This window comes from Clarias gariepinus, chromosome 2, assembly GCF_024256425.1.
Source record: "Clarias gariepinus isolate MV-2021 ecotype Netherlands chromosome 2, CGAR_prim_01v2, whole genome shotgun sequence".
NCBI classification, from domain to species: Eukaryota; Metazoa; Chordata; class Actinopteri; order Siluriformes; family Clariidae; genus Clarias; species Clarias gariepinus.
In genome coordinates, this window is record NC_071101.1 from 38,848,576 (window position 1) to 38,873,384 (window position 24,809).

The 24,809-nt window shown below is 43.9% G+C and overlaps 1 protein-coding gene across 4 annotated transcripts in view; it reads left to right on the plus strand.

The window, feature by feature from the left end:
• The window catches only part of sash1a (SAM and SH3 domain containing 1a), a 279,865-nt gene that overhangs the window by 192,112 nt on the left and 62,944 nt on the right, over positions 1 to 24,809 (plus strand). Inside the window, exon 1 of one of the 4 annotated variants that reach the window (XM_053491100.1) lies at positions 3,624 to 3,756. The exons of the other annotated variants lie outside the window; for them this stretch is intronic. The gene's annotated coding sequence lies outside the window, so the exon portion shown is untranslated. Of the gene's footprint in view, positions 1 to 3,623; positions 3,757 to 24,809 lie in introns of those variants that run through there. 4 annotated transcript variants of the gene reach the window in all.

A 24,809-nucleotide genomic window follows, 5' to 3' on the forward strand; every position in this document is an offset into this window, starting at 1 on the left:
CTCTCTCTGCCTGTCTGTCTGTATGTCTCCTCATCTGTCTTTCTCTGCCTATCTGTCTGTCTCCTCATCTGCCTCTCTCTGCCTGTCTGTCTGTATTTCTGTCTCCTCATCTGTCTCTCTCTGCCTGTCTGTCTCCTCATCTGTCTCTCCCTGCCTGTATGTATGTCTGTCTGTCTGTCTCCTCATCTGTCTCTCTCTGCCTGTCTGTCTATCTGTCTCCTCATCTGTCTCTCTCTGCCTGTCTGTCTCCTTATCTGTCTTTCTCTGCCTGTCTGTCTCCCCATCTGTCTCTCCCTGCCTGTCTTTCTGTCTTCTCATCTGTCTCTCTCTGCCTGTCTGTCTATCTGTCTATCTGTCTCCTTAACTGTCTCTTTCTACCTGTGTGCCTGTCTCATCTAACTCTCTCACTGTCTGTATGTCTGTCTGTCTGTCTCCCTATTTGTCTCTCTCTGCCTGTCTGTCTCCTCATCTGTCTCTCTCTGCCTGTCTGTCTCCTCATCTGTCTCTCTTTGCCTTTCTGTCTGTCTGTCTCCTCATCTGTCTCTCTCTTTGTCTGTCTGTCTGTCTCCTCATCTCTCTCTCTCTGCCTGTCTGTCTGTCTCCTCATCTGTCTCTCTCTGCCTGTCTGTCTGTCTCCTCATCTGTCTCTCTCTGCCTGTCTGTCTCCTCATCTGTCTCTCTCCACCTGTCTGTCTGTCTCCTCATCTGTCTCTCTTTGCCTTTCTGTCTGTCTGTCTCCTCATCTGTCTTTCTATTTGTCTGTCTGTCTGTCTCCTCATCTCTCTCTCTCTGTCTGTCTGTCTGTCTCCTTATCTGTCTCTCTCTCTGCCTGTCTGTCTGTATGTCTGTCTCCTCATCTGTCTCTCTCTGCCTGTCTGTCTGTATGTCTCCTCATCTGTCTTTCTCTGCCTATCTGTCTGTCTCCTCATCTGCCTCTCTCTGCCTGTCTGTCTGTATTTCTGTCTCCTCATCTGTCTCTCTCTGCCTGTCTGTCTCCTCATCTGTCTCTCCCTGCCTGTATGTATGTCTGTCTGTCTGTCTCCTCATCTGTCTCTCTCTGCCTGTCTGTCTATCTGTCTCCTCATCTGTCTCTCTCTGCCTGTCTGTCTCCTTATCTGTCTTTCTCTGCCTGTCTGTCTCCCCATCTGTCTCTCCCTGCCTGTCTTTCTGTCTTCTCATCTGTCTCTCTCTGCCTGTCTGTCTATCTGTCTATCTGTCTCCTTAACTGTCTCTTTCTACCTGTGTGCCTGTCTCATCTAACTCTCTCACTGTCTGTATGTCTGTCTGTCTGTCTCCCTATTTGTCTCTCTCTGCCTGTCTGTCTCCTCATCTGTCTCTCTCTGCCTGTCTGTCTCCTCATCTGTCTCTCTTTGCCTTTCTGTCTGTCTGTCTCCTCATCTGTCTCTCTCTTTGTCTGTCTGTCTGTCTCCTCATCTCTCTCTCTCTGCCTGTCTGTCTGTCTCCTCATCTGTCTCTCTCTGCCTGTCTGTCTGTCTCCTCATCTGTCTCTCTCTGCCTGTCTGTCTCCTCATCTGTCTCTCTCCACCTGTCTGTCTGTCTCCTCATCTGTCTCTCTTTGCCTTTCTGTCTGTCTGTCTCCTCATCTGTCTTTCTATTTGTCTGTCTGTCTGTCTCCTCATCTGTCTCTCTCTGCCTGTCTGTCTGTCTCCTCATCTGTCTCTCTCTGCCTGTCTGTCTGTCTGTCTCTTCATCTGTCTCTCTCTGCCTCTGTCTGTCTCCTCATCTGTCTCTCTCTGCCTGTCTGTTTATCTGTCTGTCTGTCTCCTTATCTGTCTTTCTCTCCTTGTCTGTCTGTCTGTCTGTCTCCTCATCTGTCTCTCTCTGTCTGTGCCTCTCTTTTCGTGTCTCTTTTGCTCTCTGTCCCCCTGCCTAAGTGTTTGTCTGTCTGTCTGCCTGTCTGCATGTTCGTCTCTGTGCTGAGCTCTCTCCCTGTCTGTCTCTCCATATGTCTCTTTCTCTTTGCTTGTCTGTCTCTTCATAAACTTTTTTGTCTGCCTGTATGTCTCGCCTTCTGTCTGTCTGCCTCTCTGTCTGCCTGTGTATCTGTCTGTATATCATTACGTTTGTTTCTATGCTAGGCCCTCTGTCTGTCTGTCTGTCTGTCTCTCCATCTGTCTTTCTGTCAGCTTGTCTGTCTGACTCTCTGTTTGCCTGTGTCTGTCTGTCTGTCTCTCTGTTTGCCTGTGTCTGTCTGTCTGTTACTCTGTCTTCATGTTCGTCTCTATGCTGGGCTCTCTGCATGTCTGTCTCTCCATATGTCTCTTTCTCTTTGCCTGTCTGTTTCTTCATCAACATTTTTGTCTGCCTGTATGTCTCTCCTTCTGTCTGTCTCTCTCTCTCTTTCTTCTTGCTCTGTCTGCCTGTGTATCTGTCTGTCTATCCATACATTTGTTTCTATGCTGGGCCCTCTGTCTGTCTGTCTGTTTCTCCATCTGTCTTTCTGTCACTCTTTCTTCATGTTTGTCTCTATGCTGGGCTCTCTGCCTGTTTGTCTTTTCTGCTTGTCTGTCTGTCTGTCTTTCTCTCCATCCATAGGGCTGTCTGTCTGTCTGTCTCTTTGCTTGTCTCTTCAGCTGTCTCTCTCTTTCTTTCTGTCTGTCTCTCTGGATGTCTGGCTGTCTCCCTGCCTTACTTTCTTTGTCTGTCTCTCTTTATTTATCTTTCCTTCTATGTATCTGTCTGACTTTTTAACTTTTTTCTTTCCTCCTGTCTATTTGTCAGTCTGTCATTCTTTGTCTTTCGCTTTTTTGTAAAGAAAAAATTATGTATTTCTGTCTGTGTTACTGTCTTTCTTTCTGTTTTTTTTTTACTTATTCTTCTTATTTACTGGAAATCTCTCTCTCTCTCTCTTTCTCTCTCTCTTCTTCCATCTTGTCATTTTTATATTTTAAGAAACCCCGCAGTGTGACTCAGGGGTAATTGTTGGTTTTTCTGGATCGTGTTTCATCTTTTCCTTTCTCTGTCGTTTCTTCTGCTTTCTCCTTGCGTGGTGTGTGTGGCTCAGTTCTGAATCAGTACCATCATAGAAATTTGGTAAAATCTGTATGTGTGTGTTCTTGTGTGTGTACAGTATGCGTGCGTGTTTAAGAGTATGTGCATGTTTGTGGACGTGTGTGTGTGTGTTGGGGGGGTGGGGATGGAGGGGGGGGGTTGTTGGCGGCAGTAAGCACTAACAGGAAATGCCAATCATCTCAAAGGAGCCAATCAGTTTAGATGATGCTGTGCTCTCATTCTCTTACCTCAGGGACCACAGCTGTGCTTAGGGTGTGTGCATGTATGTGTGTGTGTGTGTGTGTGTGTGTGTGTGTGTGTGTGTGTGTGTGTGTGCTGTCATACAATAACACAATCAACACTGACCCCATGGAAATAATTTTTTGTCACATACGTCAAGGATCTGTGCGTGTGTGTGTGTGTTCTGAATTATGTATACGGTCTCTTGGGCTCCAAGTCTTTTCAGCTGCCATGCATTGTTCTTTCTACTAAACTGAGAGAAAAGCAAGAAAGACAGGGAGCGAGTGAGCGAGAGAGAGGAAGAGAGAGAGAGAGGGATGGGAACGAGTGGATGGAGACAGACAGACGAAGAGAGGAGGGAGCTTGGGAGAGAGGAAGGGCGGGAGTTCAGAGAGCGAGAGAGAGGGATAGAGAAGGAAAGAGTGGGAGAGCGAGGGAGAGGAGGAGAGAGCTCCAGCGGTTTCTGGTGAGACTCGGAGTGAACAGTGGAGCTGCATTGTGCTGGTGAGTAACACGCCTTTACAACTACGCTGAACTTTTCTCTTCAAAGTTTTGTCTAACTTTTATACTAAACTTTTGTGTAAATCTTGTGGATCAGACCAGCAGGTCCTGACACCACACACACACACACACACACACACCCCTCACTGAGACACGTCACTCATGCTCATACAGAAACATAACCACCAGACGTTCTTCTCTATTCGTAACAGCAGAGGTTGATAGATTCATTTTCTATCATGTTCATGTAAAAATGTTTTTTTTTTTTTTTTTTTTTAACCAGACCTAGTCAGGTTTTCTTATGTTGTAACACATGCCAGAACTCTACATCACAAGCGTAGCTAGCTAGCTAGCTTTATTCAGCTTACACAGATTTGCGCAGCACCTCGACTTTCCGCTTTAAGACACCGAACTACAGCTAAGCTGGACGCGCATGGCGTTTCGTTTGGGTTCGATTGTCTGTAACGTATGAACAGTATAGTGTTTTATCAGCCCACGCTGTTTCCCCACCTCTCCCGGACCTTCCTGGAGACTCCTCCATGTCCACAGCAGCATCCTGATGCCTGCACTTCAAAAACAATATTATTATTTATTTAATTATTTATTCTTTTTTTTTTTTTTTTTGCGAGCGAGTGAAAAAAAAAGAATGAGCAAGAAAGAGAGAAAACATCGTGATTCATGTCTCTTTGGGTAGATTCAATTTGGGATATCTTATAAAATCGTGATATTTATAGACTTGCAATACAAATCGAATCGGCACCCGGGTATCGCGATGATCTCGTATCGGGAGGCGACTGGGAATTCCCTTTCCTCATGTCCGTTGTAGGTTAAATGAATGTAAAGAAATCGAGGTCTTTTTGCATCATCATCATCCATTTATTAGTCTTTTATACAGTACAGTAGCTGATGTTACTTAAACAGGCTGCTTGTTTAAGTGGTGCTTGAAAGTTTGTGCACCCTTTACAGATTGCATCAACAGACTTTCTCACATACACCTAGTCAGAGGTTCATATACTTTTGCCGCACACAGATTTTCTTATTAGATTTTCCTCAATAATATACAATAAATGACCAAGTGTCTCTCGTCTGTTCCAGCCTCGCTAATCACCGGCCTGACCGTCTGTCATCATCTGCACCCGATTCTCACTGATTCATGCCTTAAGTTAGATGCTTGAAAGATTCATAATTCGCAGTGTGAAAGATTCATCTGAAACTGGTGAGGTATAGGGAGTGGACAAAACCAAAACCGAAGGAAGCTTGGAGAACTAATCCTCAAGACTACTGTATATTAAAAATCTACGAAGGTTTTAAGCAACACGGGAAAAACAGCATGATAAAGTCAAACTCCCAGGTGGGATCTCTGTAACGCTTAGCTTAGTGAGATTTAGCCGCTAAGAACGCGCCAAGCCTTAAGAGCCTCCTAGAGTTGCACCATTTAAATTTCATCCCCGTCTTCTACAACGTCGCACAGCATGTTTCGCTAATGTCAATCCGATTTCCAAACATGTGCCAGTTAGCCAGTTAGCATCGTGTCTCTACACAACCAGGTAGTCTGGGTACCTGTTTAAAAATATGCATGAGCACACATATGTGAACTGCACCACACACACACACACACACGCGTTCTCACACTCCCACACTCCTGTAACCCCGAGGAAGTAGGAACAATGGGTTAATACTGGGTTGAGGAAGCATGCTGTAATGCTGTAATACACACAATGACACTTTTACTAACATGCATACTGTAACGCGCGCACACACACAGAGCTCGTTGTGTTCAGCTTCCTGTTTGGGAGATCTCCAGCAGCATCTGGATCAATGTCCGAATGAGGGAGAACTGGGGGAAGGGATCGGCGCTGAAGTCTGTACGCGCTCCGAAAAAGCTCCAGCTCACCACGGAAAGACAGACGGGAGGGGACAGAGAGAGGGAGAGAGAGACAAGGAGGAGAGAGAGAGAGAGAAGTGGGGACAGAGAGAGAAAGTATCAAGGAGGAGAGAGAGAGAGAAGTTGGGACAGAGAGAGGGATAAGAAGGAGAGAGAGAAGAGGGGACAGTGGTCATGATGTTTCTTTCTTTCTTTCTTTCCTTTTTTCTTTCTTTCTTTCTTTTTTGTCTTTTTTCTTTCCTTGTCTATCTGTCTTTGTTTTCTTTTTTGTTTTTTTCTTTGTCATCCTTTTTTCTTTCCTTCTTTCTTTGTCTTTCTTTCTTTGTCTGTCTGTCTTTCCTTTCTTCTTTCCTTTCTGTCTCTTTCTTTGTCTTTCTTTCTTTCTTTGTCTGTCTGTCTTTCTTTTCTTTCTTATTTCTTTTTAGTTTTTTCTTCGTCTATTTTTTTTCTTTCTTTTTTCTTTCTTTCTTTGTCTGTCTTTCTTTCCTTCTTTCTTTCCTTCTTCCTTTTTAGTTTCTTTCTTTCTCCCTTGTTTCTTTCTTTCTTTCTCGCTTGTTTCTTTCTTTATTTTTTGTTTCTTTCTTTGTCTTTTTTCTTCCTTGTTTTCTTTTTTCCTTGTCTATTCCGTCTTTGTTTTCTTTCTTGTTTCTTTTTTGTTTTTTCTGTCATCGTTTTTTCTTTCTTTTTTTCTTTGTCTTTCTTTCTTCTTTCTTTTCTGTTCCTTTTTTCGTCTTTCTTTCTTTCTTTCTTTGTCTGTCTGTCTTTCTTTCTTTTTATTTCTTTCTTTCTTTCCTTCTTTCTTTTTTTCTTTTTTGTTTCTTTCTTTGTGTTTCTTTCTTTCTTTCTCCCTTGTTTCTTTCTTTCTTTCTTTCTTTCTTTCTTGTTTCCTTCTTTCTTTGTCATCTTTCTTTTTTTCTTTCTTTCTCCCTTGTTTCTTTCTTTCTTGTTTCCTTCTTTCTTTGTCTTTTTTCTTTCTTTCTTTTTTTCCCTTTTCTTTTTGCCTGCTGTCAGACAGCCTGTCTGTATTTATTTCTGTGGATCTGTCTTCCTGTCCTCTTTCATCACTTCATCTCGGGTCCAGCGGTCCTGGCGTGACACTCCTGAGGAATGTATAGTGCTGTTGCTATGGAGACTGCGCATGCTGTCAGGTGCAGCTGTAGTTTAATCTCACTGCTTAACACAGGTACTCTAATGGGGTTGAATGGGTTCCTGCACAGACAGACAAAAAGAGAGAGAGAGAGAGAGAGAGAGAGAGAGAGAGTTGGGTGACAATCAGCAGTCAGTAAGAGTGCAAAACACATTGACACAGTGATTCACATGATTAATCACGTCTGCTCATTTGTGCAGCTCTGATAACCATGGGTGTAGAGAGTGGTTGATTGACTTCAACAATCACAATGTACACACACACACACACACACACACACACACGTAGATCAGGACTCGGATCAGTCTCTCATTTCGGGATATTCACTAAGTGTTTGTTTTCTGTGTTGCGTGTGAAGGTTAAGAAACGTTTTTGAGATCGCGCTCGATGTAAACATTATGAAGCACACATTTCTCCAGGTTAATTGTCACATATAGAAATAAACTCTGTAGTGCCATGGCGACAGAAGCGCAGAGCTTCGTTTTGGCCGTGTGTGTGTGTAATGTTACTCATGGTGATGCCAGTCAGACTATTCTGTATTACACTTGTATTTGGCATTAATGAATAAGACACTGTTTAAAAATGTACAAGTGCCACGCTTTCCCTTATTTGCGAAATAGTGCTGGTAACTTCGGCTTGTTTTTTAGCCAGATGTGTGTTGTCGTGCTCCAACTGGGCGCGCAGTTAGAGTGAGATGTTAAAATTGGACGGAGTGTTTCTGAAAATGTGGGTCATGGATGGATCAGACCAGCCACAGGGCTTCCTGCCGCATAGGCACATGCACTGAGGCCAGAAAATATGTGACTGGGATGGTTATTGGTGGAGGAATGATTGGTGTGTGTGTGTGTAGTTAGAAGTTTGCAGCTGTCAAATTCATACACACCACCCATGCTGCATACACACCACTGTTCCAGCTTACTACGCCAGTCTGGTTATGAGACTGAGCGAACTTGAACATCTGGGTTTCCTTCAGTGACTCCAGTGCTTTGAACACGATCCATCACTTTTGTTTTTTATGAGATTTTTAATTACTGCATGGTTGTTGTGGTTAATTACACAGAGTTGTGTACTGTTAATTATTTAGAACGTATAAAGAAGTCATATTAAAAGATTGTTAATGTACCAGATCATCTGCTTTTTTTGCGCCTTTATGTGGCGTTCAAGTCAAACCGGGACTTTTCTTATAAAGACGTAAAACCGGTGGACATTTACAGAAGACTTCAAACACGGTATGGTAATGAGACTCTTAGCTTAATTGAAACATTTCAACACTTTTAAAACTTAAAATTTAAGATTGACATTAAGTGAACACCTGATCCTTGAAAATGTCGACAACTTGCGGAAGAGACACATCCGTCTGTGGGAACTGTACACACTATCATTCACCAACACCACTTTCACGTTACTGTACATGAACTCGGCTGTGAGTTATTGCAACATCCCCCATTTCCACATGATTTAGCCATTAAAGGAGTTCCTGGGAGGCCAGTGTTTCAGACATGAAGCAGGTAGTCCAATCATGGCTCCAGAGTACTTTCCTAACTTTCTACCTTGATGTTGTCCAAGCTGTAATGAAACGCCGAGAGAGTGTTTACTCTCGAAGTCCCGGTTTGACCTGAACAGACCTCAGTATTTCAACTTAGCTTTGCATTTAGTGCCTCGTTGCTGCTAATGACATCAGAGCCATGAAAAGCCCCGCGATATTAACCTCGTCATGATCCGTAACAAATGTCTTGTAAGTGAGAAGTGGGCTTTAGTTCTTAATCACACATCTTGTCACATGCAGTTATCCCAGATGTTTGGTTTAAAACAGCTCATCGCAACACTTCCTCTGCTGTCCCTTGATTCCAGATGTTTTGCACGCCACAAGGCTGCCATGCTGACAGTCAGGGCTTTGCCTGAGGAGAACTCTCACTCATATTTAATCCTAGTTGTACATACATTACAGATGTAGCTGCTTCTATACCATACTTCTCTACTATAAATACAGCGCTCGTCTCTGTGTAGATGGGAATCGAGGTATTGGATCCAAACGATGCTCATAAGCGGCATTCAGACGGCATCTCCGTCTCTCTCTCTCTCTCTCTCTCTCTTCAGCTCTCTGAACATTTCATCCGGATCGCTAATGCTTCCTGGGGGATCTGAAATCACACAACATTTCATTACAGAATTAATCAGCAGTAACGAGATGGAAGGGGGTGATGAGGTGATTCTGGCTCTTTGTTGCATTGATTCAGAGATGTGCAGAGATGGGGGTTCTGTGAGGCAGATGTGCGACAGGGATGGAGGGCTGGAAAGATGGAGAGAGAGAGAGAATTCTAAGAAATTCTGAGAAAGTGTGTCATTCACCATATGTATGATGACTTCATCCAAACAACATCACAGTCTACTTACACAGTCACTGCTCTATGTTTATGTGTGTGTGGGTGTGTGCATGTGTGTGTTCGCACTCCCAGCAGTTTTGACGTTCAGAGACCCTCTTATTTCATCAAACAAAGAGAGCTATGAGGGTTATGAAGGATATTCACCTACAGGGACACACACACACTAATAACTATCACCATGATAACAAATAAACTGTGTGGAATGTTTAAGGACATGTAGTATACGAGTGGGTAGAAGTGTGTTAGAGTGTATAAGGGTGTGTAGGAATGTGTAAGAGTGGAAGCAAATACAGTATAAGAGTGTGTGGATGTCTGTAAGCAATTATAAGGAGTGTGAAAGCATACGTAGGAGTGTGTTAGATAAGCATGCATATGAGTGTGTACAAGTGTGTAAGCGTGTATAGGAGTGTTTATGAGAGTGTAAGCAAATAAAAAAGTGTGTTGGAGTGTGTAAGAGTTTGTAGCAATGTTGTTAAAGACATGTAGGTGTGTGTAGCAGTGTGCAGGCATGTGTAAGTGTGTAGTTGCATGTAGATATGTGCAAGCATGTGCAAGAGTAGGTAGGAGTTTGTAAGGGTGTATAAGAGTGTGTAAGGGTGTATAAAAGTGTGTAGGAGTGTATAGAAGTGAACGCACATATAGGGGTGTGTGGAAGTGTGTAAGCAATCGTAAGAGTGTGAAAACATGTATAGGAGTGTCTAAGGATGTATAAGAGTGTGTAAGAGTATAGGAGTGTAAAGTGTTTAGGAGTGTGTAAGCATATAAACGAGTAGGTAGGAGTGTGTAAGAGTGTATAGGGGTTTGTAGGAATGTTGCTAAGGACATGTAAGAGGTTTAGGAGTGTGCAAGCTTGTGTAAGTGTAATTATGTGTAGATGTGTGCAAGCATTTGCAAGAGTGGGCAGGAGTGTGTAAGAGGGGGTATGAGTGTGTAAGACTGTATAAGAGTAGGTAGGAGTGTATATGGGTTTATAAGAGTTGGTAGGAGAGTGTAAGAGTGGGTAGGAGTGTGTAAGAGGGGGTAGGAGTGTGTAAGCGTGGGTAGGAGTGTGTAAGCGTGGGTAGGAGTGTGTAAGCGTGGGTAGGAGTGTGTAAGAGGGGGTAGGAGTGTGTAAGAGTGGGTAGGAGTGTGTAAGAGCGAGTTGGGGTGTTTAATAGCTGGTAGGAGTGTGTAAGATTGGGTAGGAGTGTTTAAGAGCGGATAGGAGTCTGTAAAAGTGGGTAGGAGTGTGTAAGAGCAGGTAGGAGTGTGTATGGGTGTATAAGAAGGTGAAGGAGTGTGTAAGAGGGGTGTAGAAGTGTGTAAGAGTGGGTAGGAGTGTTTAAGAGCGGGTAGGAGTGTTTAATAGCGGGTAGGAGTGTTTAATAGCGGGTAGGAGTGTTTAAGAGTGGGTAGGAGTGTTTAAAAGTGAGAAGGAGTGTGTAAGATTGGGTAGAAGTGTGTAAGATTGGGTAAAAGTGTTTAAGAGCGGGTAGGAGTGTTTAAGAGCGGGTAGGAGTGTGTAAGAATGGGTAGGGGTGTGTAAGATTGGGTAGGAGTGTTTAAGAGCGGGTAGGAAAGTTTAAGAACAGATAGGAGTCTGTAAGAGCGGATAGGAGTCTGTAAGAACGGGTAGGAGTGTGTAAGAGCAGGTAGGAGTGTGTATGGGTGTATAAGCGGGTGTAGGAGTGTGTAAGAGCGGGTAGGAGTGTGTAAGAGCGGGTAGGAGTGTGTAAGAGCGGGTAGGAGTGGGTAGGAGTGTGTAAGAGTGGGTAGGAGTGTGTATGGGTGTATAAAAGGGTGTAGGAGTGTGTAAGAGGGGTGTAGGAGTGTTTAATAGCGGGTAGGAGTGTGTAAGATTGGGTAGGAGTGTTCAAGAGTGGGTAGGAGTGTTTAAAAGCGGAAAGGAGTGTTTAAGAGTGGGTAGAAGTGTTTAAGAGCAGGTAGGAGTGTTAAAGAGCGGGTAGGAGTGTGTAAGATTGGGTAGGAGTGTTTAAAAGCGGATAGGAGTCTGTAAGAGCGGGTAGGAGTGTGTAAGAGTGTATAGGGGTTTGTAGGAATGTTGCTAAGGACATGTAAGAGGTTTAGGAGTGTGCAAGCTTGTGTAAGTGTAATTATGTGTAGATGTGTGCAAGCATTTGCAAGAGTGGGCAGGAGTGTGTAAGAGGGGGTATGAGTGTGTAAGACTGTATAAGAGTAGGTAGGAGTGTATATGGGTTTATAAGAGTTGGTAGGAGAGTGTAAGAGTGGGTAGGAGTGTGTAAGAGGGGGTAGGAGTGTGTAAGCGTGGGTAGGAGTGTGTAAGCGTGGGTAGGAGTGTGTAAGCGTGGGTAGGAGTGTGTAAGAGGGGGTAGGAGTGTGTAAGAGTGGGTAGGAGTGTGTAAGAGCGAGTTGGGGTGTTTAATAGCTGGTAGGAGTGTGTAAGATTGGGTAGGAGTGTTTAAGAGCGGATAGGAGTCTGTAAAAGTGGGTAGGAGTGTGTAAGAGCAGGTAGGAGTGTGTATGGGTGTATAAGAAGGTGAAGGAGTGTGTAAGAGGGGTGTAGAAGTGTGTAAGAGTGGGTAGGAGTGTTTAAGAGCGGGTAGGAGTGTTTAATAGCGGGTAGGAGTGTTTAATAGCGGGTAGGAGTGTTTAAGAGTGGGTAGGAGTGTTTAAAAGTGAGAAGGAGTGTGTAAGATTGGGTAGAAGTGTGTAAGATTGGGTAAAAGTGTTTAAGAGCGGGTAGGAGTGTTTAAGAGCGGGTAGGAGTGTGTAAGAATGGGTAGGGGTGTGTAAGATTGGGTAGGAGTGTTTAAGAGCGGGTAGGAAAGTTTAAGAACAGATAGGAGTCTGTAAGAGCGGATAGGAGTCTGTAAGAACGGGTAGGAGTGTGTAAGAGCAGGTAGGAGTGTGTATGGGTGTATAAGCGGGTGTAGGAGTGTGTAAGAGCGGGTAGGAGTGTGTAAGAGCGGGTAGGAGTGTGTAAGAGCGGGTAGGAGTGGGTAGGAGTGTGTAAGAGTGGGTAGGAGTGTGTATGGGTGTATAAAAGGGTGTAGGAGTGTGTAAGAGGGGTGTAGGAGTGTTTAATAGCGGGTAGGAGTGTGTAAGATTGGGTAGGAGTGTTCAAGAGTGGGTAGGAGTGTTTAAAAGCGGAAAGGAGTGTTTAAGAGTGGGTAGAAGTGTTTAAGAGCAGGTAGGAGTGTTAAAGAGCGGGTAGGAGTGTGTAAGATTGGGTAGGAGTGTTTAAAAGCGGATAGGAGTCTGTAAGAGCGGGTAGGAGTGTGTAAGAGTGTATAGGGGTTTGTAGGAATGTTGCTAAGGACATGTAAGAGGTTTAGGAGTGTGCAAGCTTGTGTAAGTGTCATTATGTGTAGATGTGTGCAAGCATTTGCAAGAGTGGGCAGGAGTGTGTAAGAGGGGGTATGAGTGTGTAAGACTGTATAAGAGTAGGTAGGAGTGTATATGGGTTTATAAGAGTTGGTAGGAGTGTGTAAGAGGGGGTAGGAGTGTGTAAGCGTGGGTAGGAGTGTGTAAGAGGGGGTAGGAGTGTGTAAGAGGGGGTAGGAGTGTGTAAGAGTGGGTAGGAGTGTGTAAGAGTGGGTAGGAGTGTGTAAGAGCGAGTTGGGGTGTTTAATAGCTGGTAGGAGTGTGTAAGATTGGGTAGGAGTGTTTAAGAGCGGATAGGAGTCTGTAAAAGTGGGTAGGAGTGTGTAAGAGCAGGTAGGAGTGTGTATGGGTGTATAAGAAGGTGAAGGAGTGTGTAAGAGGGGTGTAGAAGTGTGTAGGAGTGGGTAGGAGTGTTTAAGAGCGGGTAGGAGTGTTTAATAGCGGGTAGGAGTGTTTAATAGCGGGTAGGAGTGTTCAAGAGTGGGTAGGAGTGTTTAAAAGTGAGAAGGAGTGTGTAAGATTGGGTAGAAGTGTGTAAGATTGGGTAAAAGTGTTTAAGAGCGGGTAGGAGTGTTTAAGAGCGGGTAGGAGTGTGTAAGAATGGGTAGGGGTGTGTAAGATTGGGTAGGAGTGTTTAAGAGCGGGTAGGAAAGTTTAAGAACAGATAGGAGTCTGTAAGAGCGGATAGGAGTCTGTAAGAACGGGTAGGAGTGTGTAAGAGCAGGTAGGAGTGTGTATGGGTGTATAAGCGGGTGTAGGAGTGTGTAAGAGCGGGTAGGAGTGTGTAAGAGCGGGTAGGAGTGTGTAAGAGCGGGTAGGAGTGGGTAGGAGTGTGTAAGAGTGGGTAGGAGTGTGTATGGGTGTATAAAAGGGTGTAGGAGTGTGTAAGAGGGGTGTAGGAGTGTTTAATAGCGGGTAGGAGTGTGTAAGATTGGGTAGGAGTGTTCAAGAGTGGGTAGGAGTGTTTAAAAGCGGAAAGGAGTGTTTAAGAGTGGGTAGAAGTGTTTAAGAGCAGGTAGGAGTGTTAAAGAGCGGGTAGGAGTGTGTAAGATTGGGTAGGAGTGTTTAAAAGCGGATAGGAGTCTGTAAGAGCGGGTAGGAGTGTGTAAGAGTGTATAGGGGTTTGTAGGAATGTTGCTAAGGACATGTAAGAGGTTTAGGAGTGTGCAAGCTTGTGTAAGTGTCATTATGTGTAGATGTGTGCAAGCATTTGCAAGAGTGGGCAGGAGTGTGTAAGAGGGGGTATGAGTGTGTAAGACTGTATAAGAGTAGGTAGGAGTGTATATGGGTTTATAAGAGTTGGTAGGAGTGTGTAAGAGGGGGTAGGAGTGTGTAAGCGTGGGTAGGAGTGTGTAAGAGGGGGTAGGAGTGTGTAAGAGGGGGTAGGAGTGTGTAAGAGTGGGTAGGAGTGTGTAAGAGCGAGTTGGGGTGTTTAATAGCTGGTAGGAGTGTGTAAGATTGGGTAGGAGTGTTTAAGAGCGGATAGGAGTCTGTAAAAGTGGGTAGGAGTGTGTAAGAGCAGGTAGGAGTGTGTATGGGTGTATAAGAAGGTGAAAGAGTGTGTAAGAGGGGTGTAGAAGTGTGTAAGAGTGGGTAGGAGTGTTTAAGAGCGGGTAGGAGTGTTTAATAGCGGGTAGGAGTGTTTAATAGCGGGTAGGAGTGTTCAAGAGTGGGTAGGAGTGTTTAAAAGTGAGAAGGAGTGTGTAAGATTGGGTAGAAGTGTGTAAGATTGGGTAAAAGTGTTTAAGAGCGGGTAGGAGTGTTTAAGAGCGGGTAGGAGTGTGTAAGAATGGGTAGGGGTGTGTAAGATTGGGTAGGAGTGTTTAAGAGCGGGTAGGAAAGTTTAAGAACAGATAGGAGTCTGTAAGAGCGGATAGGAGTCTGTAAGAACGGGTAGGAGTGTGTAAGAGCAGGTAGGAGTGTGTATGGGTGTATAAGCGGGTGTAGGAGTGTGTAAGAGCGGGTAGGAGTGTGTAAGAGCGGGTAGGAGTGTGTAAGAGCGGGTAGGAGTGGGTAGGAGTGTGTAAGAGTGGGTAGGAGTGTGTATGGGTGTATAAAAGGGTGTAGGAGTGTGTAAGAGGGGTGTAGGAGTGTTTAATAGCGGGTAGGAGTGTGTAAGATTGGGTAGGAGTGTTCAAGAGTGGGTAGGAGTGTTTAAAAGCGGAAAGGAGTGTTTAAGAGCGGGTAGAAGTGTTTAAGAGCAGGTAGGAGTGTTAAAGAGCGGGTAGGAGTGTGTAAGATTGGGTAGGAGTGTTTAAAAGCGGATAGGAGTCTGTAAGAGCGGGTAGGAGTGTGTAAGAGTGTATAGGGGTTTGTAGGAATGTTGCTAAGGACATGTAAGAGGTTTAGGAGTGTGCAAGCTTGTGTAAGTGTCATTATGTGTAGATGTGTGCAAGCATTTGCAAGAATGGGCAGGAGTGTGTAAGAGGGGGTATGAGTGTGTAAAACTGTATAAGAGTGGGTAGGAGTGTATATGGGTTTATAAGAGTGGGTAGGAGAGTGTAAGAGTGGGTAGGAGTGTGTAAAAGGGGGTAGGAGTGTGTAAGCGTGGGTAGGAGTGTGTAAGCGTGGGTAGGAGTGTGTAAGCGTGGGTAGGAGTGTGTAAGAGGGGGTAGGAGTGTGTAAGAGTGGGTAGGAGTGTGTAAGAGCAGGTAGGAGTGTGTAAGAGCAGGTAGGAGTGTGTATGGGTGTATAAGAGGGTGTAGGAGTGTGTAAGAGTGGTGTAGGAGTGTGTAAAAGTGGGTAGGAGTGTGTATGGGTGTGTAAGAGTGGGTAGGGGTGTGTAAGAGTGGGTAGGAGTGTGTAAGAGGGATGTAGGAGTGTGTAAGAGTGGGTAGGAGTGTGTATGGGTGTATAAAAGCGGGTAGGAGTGTGTAAGAGCAGGTAGGAGTGTGTAAGAGCAGGTAGGAGTGTGTAAGAGTGGGTAGGAGTGTGTAAGAGCAGGTAGGAGTGTGTATGGGTGTGTAAGATTGGGTAGGAGTGTGTAAGAGCAGGTAGGAGTGTGTATGGGTGTATAAGAGGGTGTAGGAGTGTGTAAGAGTGGGTAGGAGTGTGTATGGGTGTATAAGAGGGTGTAGGAGTGTGTAAGAGTGGGTAGGAGTGTGTATGGGTGTATAAAAGTGGGTAGGAGTGTGTAAGAGTGGGTAGGAGTGTGTAAGAGTACTGTAAAGGCATTATACAGGGTGGTGTAAATGTTTAGATTACCTGCCACCTGCAGGATCATAATGGAACTGCAACATTTTATCATCTCAAATTCAAACATGTATAAAGAAAAATAAAACAAGATAAAATGATTTTAGAGTTAATCATGTGTAGCAGTGTATAAAAGTGTCTGAGTGTGTATCAGTGCGTGGCCGTGTGAGCATATATAGGAATTTGTAAAAGTGTGTAAGTGTGTGTAAGAAAGGGTGGTAATGTGTAGGAGTGTGTAAGCATAGGAATGTGTAGCAGTGTGGAAGCGTTTGTGACAGTGTGTTAGAGTTTGCAGGAGTGTTTAAAAGTGAGTAGGATTGTTTATGAGTATGCAGAGTGTGTAAGATTGCAAGAGTGTTTAAAAGTGTTTACGAATGTGTAGGCGTGTGCAGGAGTGTGTGTTGGACATCCTGGCACGCGTCACTGATCGTGTGCTGTTGCTCTGCTCAGGATCATAGACTGAACTTTTCTGAACATTTTGTACAAAACTTTGGACGTTTTTTTGGGGGGGCCTCTGTGTGTGTGTATATGTGTGTGTGTATATATGTGTGTGTGTAAGAGAGATAAAGATGAAGTGTGTGAGAGAGCGTGAATGTTTGCACTGCCCTTATAATTGGTCCCCAAGTGAGAGTGAATGTACTGAAGCATGACAATTCTTACTTTCTTTTGTCAGTTTCAGACTCTGAACTCAAATGGAAATTCAACGGTGTGTGTGTGTGTGTGTGTGTGTGTGTGATAAATGAATTGAATAAGGAATGAGCTTTTTACTTAAGCTTTTTTTTTTGACATTTTTTCTTCAAACACACACACACACACACACACACACACACACACACACACACACACACACACACACACACACACACAGAGAATGGAGAGGGTTCAGAGATTTTTTTCCTCCTGTACTCTAAATGTTTTTTTGCCAGCACTGTATTTAGCCTGACGCCATGACCCTGACAGTCACGCCTGTTCTGTACCACACAAGATCCAGTCCCAGTCCAAACACCGTCTGGGTGCCTGTCTGACACCACGCTGCACACGCCAGCACCTCTCTCTCTCTCTCTCTCTCTCTCTCTCGTAGGATCAAATGAACATTATCATTTATAAAGATTCACAATTCATAAAGCACTGATGGAACAAAAGAACGGTGGTACGAATATGCATGGACAAGTTTAAGAGGCCCAAAAGGGGGAGGGGCCTACTCTCACTCCCCTGTCAGTCACAGCGGCAATAGCCAATCACGTATGCAAAAAAGAAAGGGACACTGCTTTGCTCCTGCCCTGTGACCAAGTCAGTCAGATCCTTGACACGTCTCCTCCCATGCTATCGGAAGCTTCTGCATGACAGGACCATGGTGGGTGTGATTTGGCAATGATTAAATTATAATAGGAAGAGCATGGAGAATTAATTTTTTTCATTAATATTGTACTTGTCGTTGTCAAAGAAATACTTTGCTGACTTTCATTTAGCCGTTATCCTTTAAGAACAACCTACAGTAGGTTCAGAGGGTCGTTCTCGGTGAAAATTATCCTGTATAATCCGAAAATGATCCTGGGTGGTCGTGTTTAAACTCAGAGGGGTGTTCAACTTAAATCAGGGCTTGTGATAAAATTTCTCATCAATGAAAAAACATAAAACATTTACTTCTGGTGCAGTACGGTGACGGGACACTCAGCCGCAGTAAAACATCTAAACGGGGCAAACATTTTAAAGAAGGCCGTGAATGACGATCCTCAACGAGGCGGCTTGGAGCCCACTGCAGTCGTTCCCGTTAACATTCAAACGTCTGACACTTGAAAATCAATGAGTAATTTGTCACCTACTTGTCACCGCTTAGCCGCCACTGTCAGGCCCTTGAGCAAGGCCCTTAACCCTCTCTGCTCCAGGGGCGCTGTATCCTGGCTGACCCCGCACTCTGGCCCCAGCTCCCTAACTGGTATATGTGAAGAAAAAAATAATCTTCTCACTATGCTGTGAGGTACATGTGACAAATAATCGAGTGTTCATTTTAATCCTAACTTGCGCAAGAGCCACATCTGTCTGTGTGAACTGTACACATCATTACTCACCAACACCACTTATATTACAGGAACTCGGCCGGGAGTTATTGCCACATCCTCCGTACAGTCCTGATTTCCACATCATACATTACAGCCATTTCCACATGATGTGAATGGAGTTAAAGGAGTTCCTGGGAGGTCAGCGTTTCAGATCACGGCTTTGGCGTGCAAAGAAAACTTTCTTGATGGTGCCCAAGCACTAGTGAAACACTGGGAAAAGTGCATTAGTGTAGCAGGGGAGTCAATCAAAAGTCCCAGTTTGACTTGAACACGTTGCCACTGGGATTGTGTTTAATGAATAATCGAGTTAATCCGGCACGAAGACGAATTTCACCCGTCAAAATGTTTGCGTATTCTTTTTTTAGCATCGTGATGAAAATATTCACCGGCGGAAGCGCGGGCCGGTTTGCCCCTGTAGGACCTCAACCGCACACACGGGGAAATGCCATTAGCCTGTCATCAAAGCTGCTGTTACTGAAACATGCCGTGTTTTATGCGAGTACTGTGTGTTTCTGAGTGCTGTATATTATTATTAAAACCACTGGCCGTAAGTCGTTAAACCCGTGAACGTTTTATAGCTCTGGGTCTGGAGAAGCGATTTGTCTCGCGGCGATGAAATCACAAACGAATGTTGTCCAATTTTGGGGTTTGGGTAGAAAAGTGGGGAAACGACAAATTCGGAAACAACAAAAAACCAAGACACTTCTGAGACACGTGAAGCCAGACGTGCGTGTCTTCCTGTTCATACACCAGAGGTTTGTTGGACGTCCCGGAGGACAGCGCTGTCCGCCGTCTTCCACATACCCGGGGTTAGAGAGATGCACATGATTGGCTAGTGTCTCTGTGATTGACAGCTCACACCAGACAAGCACCTTCTACTTGTCATTGAATAAAATCCTCTTTGTGTGTGTGTGTCCTGGATTGTGTAACATTTATAAGGGTTTCTCACACACACGAGACCCCATGCTCTTATACACATAGACATATGGCAGAGTTTACACACTGGATTCAACTTAGAAATTAATCCACACACCTGCAGCAAACAGCTGTACATGGAAAAGTAGTGTGTGTGTGTGTGTGTGTGCCACTATCGTGACATTTGGTCAGGCGGCATGGATGCCCAGATGATGCCAGTGGGCTTGCATATGCTGCTCCTGCTGTGTTTGTGTGTGTGTGTGTTGGAGCATTAAGCTTTGTGCCCTCATAACTCATAACTCACCATTCGCAGACGTGTTTCATACAGCCCCAGTGCACTGCCAACAGCCTCGAGCTTCTCTCCCTCCCTCTCTCTCCCTCTCTCTCTCTCCGTCTCTCTGCGCTTGGCTTAACTCAATTTCTCACCTGCTGCTCTTCTCATCCGTTTCCCACAATTCTCTCCATCTCTCTTTTCAGACGGATTTGTGTGTATGTGTGTGTGTGAATATTGTGAGTAGAGAAACTGTCCCTAACAGAGTCTAGTTAAAAAGTTGTTTGATGAGGTATGCCTTTTTTTTTCTTTCGACTTTCTCTTTCCTATCATTACGATTTATAGCACACTTAAAGGAATACTAAGCGTAAACATAAATCGATTGGATTCACTTGGATCATCCTTTCAGGGAGGTGATTGTATAGAAGGTGTACGCTTACTGTACGGTCGGAAATCTAAAATCAGAATAAACGCAGCTTTGGTATGAGAGGCTCACTCTAAATACTCTAACACTCTAATGCGACTGTGTGTCTGCCTGTGAGGTCAGCATGGGGATCTTTTTGTTTTCCTGTCTTAAGCCCTCAGAGTTTAAATTGTCAGCAGGTGGCAAATTACAGGTGGCGCTGGTTTGATTTAGAGTACTTTTTGGGCTCCAGATGTTCAAACACAAGGAAAAGAAAGAAAAAAAAAAAAAACAGGCGGCATAGTAGTTACAGTAGTAATGACGCCTCAGATCTCAATGTGTAAGGGTTCGAATCTCACAGCCGCTTTGTGTGCGTGCCGGGGTCCGGGGTAGTTCAATGGTTCAGGCATTGGATTATGGTTCAGAAGGTCCCAGGTTCAAACCCCACAACCTCCAATTTGGCCCTGTTGAGTGAGGCTCTTAACCCTCGACTACTCAGATGTATAATGAGATAAAAAATGTAGGTCGCTCTGGATAAGGGCGTCTTCCAAAGGCTTGGTGGGTTTGGTGAGTCCACTGACATTATTAGTTGATTGATTGAGGTGTCTCTTGGGGATGTTAAGCGACCTCAAAAGGTTACTGTTGGTAAATTCTTGTTTTTGTAATGAATCGAACTGGATATCAAAACACAATTGTTGATCCGGCTCTCACTTCCTTATTACATAATTAATCAGATGCCGTCATTCCACTCAACAGTGTACTAACAAGACAACACAAAAAAAAATGAATGCTATTGCACTATTAGATTTCAACCCTTGTATTTTAACTGAATGTAAGTGTAATGTCTGCTTGGTGGGTTTCCTGCCACAGTCCAGAAACAAGCGAAGCAGACTGATTGGCATTTCCGAATTGCCCATCCAGGGCGTCCCCTACCTCGAGTTCCAAGTCCCATGGGATAGACTCCAGGCCTCCTGCGACCCTACACAGGATAAATGGTATAGATAATAGATCATCATCATCATCATCATCAAAAGTCCAATTCATTACCATTTGGGTCATCACTCCAGTACTGTCCCAGAGCCTTCGATACAAGACGTCTCGCATCCATATTTTACAGTTGTTGATGGTTATTACTTGTCCTTGTCCTTGGTAATCAGACATACTGTATGTTACAGAGTTGTTAGACAGAAATCTGTCCAGAGTATTTCTTTAAAGTACTTTTTTAATATACGGCATGTTGGCTTGTTCACTGGAGGAGGCGAGGGGTAACTGCTGACTTCATGTTAAAGACTTCATGTTGTAATGGGATCCTGACATGGTTTTGGACACGCGTCCTTGTGTCTCAGTGTACACCGTGCTTTGCTAAGCAGAATCTTGTAGGCTATAAGTCAAGGGAAATTCCAGCAGTCTGAATTACAATTTCCAAGTATGTAAGAGATGGGAGTGTGTACGAATGTGCGTGGGCGGTTTTTCCAGCCCCAAAATCAAGAGTGTGTCATAAGTTTCTAAAGATGTGTGCTTCTCCTTACTTCATACCATAGGTAAAGTAATAGGCTGTAGTGTGTGAAAGATGTCTGCGGTCCATACCGTGACCTCTCCCGTGGATTAATCTCTATGGTGAGAGTTGTTTGTTGTGAGTGGAAAGCAGTGATGTGAGAACATTAAGCATCTGCTTGGCTGACCCTGCCGGTCCGCATGGATCTGTATGTGAACTTGGCTCCGTGAGACCTATACAGACTTGGAGTGAAAAATCTTAAGCACGTCTTCACTCGGGTAATGCTTTCCGAGTCAGATCTAGACCTCCTGAATTATCATTCCTCCATCCTAGCTGCAAGATGCTTTTGTAGAGGAGTGTGATTGTGAAAAAACGAGGCGTGTGTAATCCCGCACATTAATGCGGCTGTGTGTGTCAGCATGGGGATTTTTTTGTTTTCCTGTAAAGGCAAAAACTATTTAAAAAAAAAAAAAATCATGCTGGTGAGGTTATCTTGTGAGGGCGACCCTAAAGCTTTTAAACGTTCCCCTGTGAGATACTGCATTTATAAAACTGGACCATAGAGGGAGGTGTTGCACCTCAAAGTTAGAGAGCTACTGTAGACTTCTGCTCCCAGTCTGTGTGTACTGGAAGATTTATGATATTATAAATCAACTGTAATGTAGTACATTTAGATGCCTGGATTTAAACAGACGGTGTTATTTCTCTAAATAAGCACATTAAGGTACGTTTTTGCCTCACTGCGTCAGTGCGATCCTAGTGGACTTTTCTGTTCACCTAGGGTTTAGAGCTGTACGTGGTCTAAAGATAAAATAAACCCATTTTAGATCGGATGGACGACTTTAAATGTCATACGTGACTGTTTGGCCAAAAGTATGTGGACACTCGAAGGTCACACCCATACGTGCATGTCGATTTGAGATTTATAGTAGAGTTATAGGAATAAGCTGTCTTCTGGGAAGGATTTTGAAATTTGTGAGACTAGGCCGACTCAGTGCGGTCTGCAGAGTTGAGGACAGGGCTCTACGGACATGACTTTACGGAGCTCTCGTCGTGCACAACAACATGGTCACGCTGAACCAGGTTTGGGCCTGTTAGTTCCACTAAAAGGAAATTGTAAAAAGAGTGAGCTTCTGAATTTGCGAGGCCGGGTATGAGAGCTCGTGTGTCCACATACTTTTGACCATGTTGTGTATTAGTCAAATAATAGAGATGGAACATTCTTAAAAGAATAAGCATTGAGCAAAACCCAATCTAAATCTTTAATACATAACACATCCAGAACTACTGTATATTTTAATCGGTTTTCTTTTAATACCATTTAATAGCAGGAAGAGTTCTCTGGAAATCAGAAACCTCCAGTAATCATTTCTGTTTTTAACGCTTAAGATCCCGTCCTGTTTTTAGCATTACACGCCCAACAACGCGCGTACTTTTACAGGAAAAGTTCACATGGCTGGCACGAGACATGACCTTTTCCCCAGCCTGCTTTGTGCTCCACGCTAAACCTCGATGCGCTTCACGCACAAAGCCCTTGACTCTTGACTCTCATTCCAGTGACTTCATCCTGCTCTGTAATGCGTTGTGTCGATGTATTTAATGTCGATGTGTGTTTTGCTGTTGGAAAATTGCAACCCTAAATATTCCGTGGCCAGAAAGGACGTCTGACACACCGCATCTCGTGTGTGTGTGTGCCGTCTCTAAGATTCATTCGTGGACCGACTTAACAGCTTGTGCTTTCACACAGACCTAATGGCTGCATGTCAGCTGCACTTTTGTAGAGCTGTTTTCGCACTTCATATTACTGTATGATTTTGATAAAACATAACTGTATATGATATACAAAATTATACATCTATATACCGTTCATATAAACATTGAAAATGATTTAGGGTTTAAAAAAACAATATATTAAAAAACAAATTATTTGTTTAAAGATGAGAATGAGATTATGTACAATTACTGAACCTGATATTATTACTCAAATAAATACTGTATATATGCGGATGAGTCAAAAAGATCATTAATAACTCCGGTTATATTATAAAACTTCAATTGGCTGCACTGTCAATGTGTCTAAGGATGTACCTGGTGCTGATATTTATCTTTGTGCGCAGTATGGAGGAAGTGTTTGGATATCTGTAAATTAATTTTGGACCGATAATCTAAGGAAGGTGAAAGTTTCCTAAAGAGAATCATTACTGGTGACGAGACGTGGATTCATCACTATGAGTCTGAGAGTAAACAGCAGAGTATGGAACGGAAACATCCTCGATCACCGCCCGAGAAAAACTCCAAAAGTCAACATTCAGCTGGGAAATTTATCGATGCTTACAGTTTTCTGGGATTCTCGAGGACCAGAAGTATTGGAACGTTATCATGTAAAGTGGTTCAGTGATCAACAGTGCACGCTACAGAGAGGCACTTATTAAAAAGCTGAAGTCTACACTTCTGCCCACACTGTCTACACTCCTCCATATAGTCCTGATCTCGCTATATCAGACTTTCACTTGTTTGTTCCCCTGAAAGCAGCCCTACGAGGACGAAGGTTCACGTCTGGTGAAGAAGTGAAGACAGCGGTGCACTCTTGGCTCGCAGCTCAGACTTAAAACTTTTTTAATGAGGGAATATGAAATCTTGTTGACAGATGGACAAAGTGTACTGAAAAGCAAGGAGATTATGTCGAAAAATTCATTTCAAGTTATAATAAAATGATATATTAGTATCATTAATATATGACACTGACATTATTGATTGATTGATTAATTGATTGATGTGCAGTGTTCTCTTGGGCATGATCGGTGACCTCAAAAGGTTACTGTTTGTAATTTTTTTTTGCCTTCTGCATGGAATTATGATGCTATTGAATTGAAATGTTTCTATTAACTATTAATTATATCAAAACACAATTGTTGATCCGACTCTCACTTTCTTCTTCTTCTCTGTCTTTCGGCTGTTCCCTTTCAGGGGTCGCCACAGCGAATCATCTGCTTCCATCTAACCCTATCCACTGCATCTTGTTCTCTCACACCAACTAACTTCATGTCCTCTCTCACTGCATCCATAAATCTCCTCTTTGGTCTTCCTCTAGACCTCCTGCCTGGCAGTTCCAACCTCAGCATCCTTCTACCGATAAATTCACAATCTCTGCTCTGAACATGTCCAAACCACCTCAATCTGGCCTCTCTGACTTTATCTCCAAAACATCTAACGTGGGCTGTCCCTCTGATAAACTCATTCTTGATCCTATCCATCCTTGTCACTCCCAAAGAGAACCTCAACATCTTCAGCTCTGCTACCTCCAACTCTGCCTCCTGTCTTTTCTTTAGCACCACTGTCTCTAAGCCGTAGAGCATCACTGGTCTCACCACTGTCCTGTACACCTTTCCTTTCATTCTCGCTGATACTCTTTTATCGCACAACCCACCTGACACTTTTCTCCACCCATTCCAACCTGCCTGTACCCACCTCTTCACCTCCTTTGAACACTCTCCGTTCCTAAGTACTTAAAATCCTGCACCTTCTTAACCTCTTATTTACACACATGTATTCTGTCTTGCTGCGGCTAACCTTCATTCCTCTGCTTTCCACAGCATACCTCCACCTCTCCAAATTTTCCTCCACCTGTTCCCTGCTCTCCTTACAAAGCACAATGTCATCTGCAAACATCATAGTCCATGGGGACTCCTGTCTTACCTCATCTGTCATCCTGTCCATCACCAGAGCAAACAAAAAGGGGCTTAGAGCCGATCCTTGATGCAGACCCACCTCCACCTTGAACTCTTCTGTCACACCTACAGCACATCTCACCACTGTCCTACAGCTCTCATACATGTCCTGCACCACTCTAACATACTTCTCTGCCACTCCAGACCTTCTCATACAATACCACAGCTCCTCTCTTGGCACCCTGTCATACTCTTTCTCTAAATCTACAAAGACACAATGCAACTTCCTGT